Source organism: Octopus bimaculoides, chromosome 11, assembly GCF_001194135.2.
Source record: "Octopus bimaculoides isolate UCB-OBI-ISO-001 chromosome 11, ASM119413v2, whole genome shotgun sequence".
In the NCBI taxonomy this organism is placed as follows: domain Eukaryota; kingdom Metazoa; phylum Mollusca; class Cephalopoda; order Octopoda; family Octopodidae; genus Octopus; species Octopus bimaculoides.
The window spans coordinates 20,856,947-20,858,160 of record NC_068991.1 but is presented as its reverse complement, the minus strand read 5'-3'; the positions used below and the strand labels follow the sequence as shown (position 1 = coordinate 20,858,160).

Sequence of the window (1,214 nt, the reverse complement as noted above, 5' to 3'; positions counted from 1 at the left end):
AAATTTTGGGGGAGGGAGCCAGTCGATTAGATCGACCCCAGTACGCAACTGGTACTTCATTTATCGACCCCAGAAGGATGAAAGGCAAAGTCTACCTAGGTGGAATTTGAACTCAGAACGTAAAGACAGACGAAATACTGATAAGTGTTTTGCCCGGCGTGCTAACGTTTCTTATTTCTTTATTGCCCACGAGGGCTAAACATAGAGGGGACAAACAAGGACAGACAAAGGGATTAAGTCGATTACATCAAACCCAGTGTGTAACTGGTACTTAATTCATCGACCCCGAAAGGATGAAAGGCAGAATCGACCTTGGCGGAATTTGAACTCAGAACGTAACGGCAGACGAAATACTGCTAAGCATTTCGCCCGGCGTGCTAACGTTTCTGTCAGCTTGCCTCCTAGGGCATCAAGTAAATTGGCACTATGCAATAGAAAGCTGCAATAATAGGAAGTTATTCTCAGGCCTGACTATATTTGTGTGTGTGTGTGTGTGTGTTCCCCCATGCATACACACACATACACACACACACACTTATGAGAAAGATGGCACAGAGTGATGATAAAGACTTGGCAAAAAAAAAAAAAAAACTGAAAAAATACACAACAGATGACACAAACATGCTCGATCCTTCATCAGATGTTGACCAAATACCATCATAATTTTGACACCCGATAACAATATTGTACAATTTGGCAGTGTCAGCAATGGAAGCTGCTGAGATACAACCCATTCATCTTTTCCTAATTTCCTTACCAACCACCTAATGACAGTGCAAGAGACCCTGGAAAAGGCCTATACCAGATCAACAGCCATAGTTCAATGACCAAAACTAAAAGATAAAAGATATATTGCTTACTCAGCCTGCTTATGCTACCAAATTATCTCACCTGCTCTCTTTCTACGAAAGCACTTCTAGTTGACTTGTCCCTATCACCATACATTTCTCACTCTCTCAACACCCACCTCTACTGAATCATTTCTGTTGACTTACCTTCATCGCCATACATCTCTTACTCTTCTCACACACTGTATCTGTCTTTCCACTCTCACTCATGCAAAACATGTAATCTTCCTCCTCCTCCCATCCTTCTTCTGTCTACTGTATTACTACTATTCTGAGGTTCTTTGCACCTTCTTTATTGCCAGTCAGACTTTTTCCCCCCAGTATATATATATATATATATATATATATATATATATATATATATAT

General features: G+C 40.5%; 1 protein-coding gene across 4 annotated transcripts in view; it reads left to right on the top strand.

Moving 5' to 3' along the window:
- Positions 1–1,214, top strand: part of LOC106869305 (thyroid receptor-interacting protein 11) — a 214,951-nt gene that overhangs the window by 41,868 nt on the left and 171,869 nt on the right. The window lies entirely within an intron of this gene.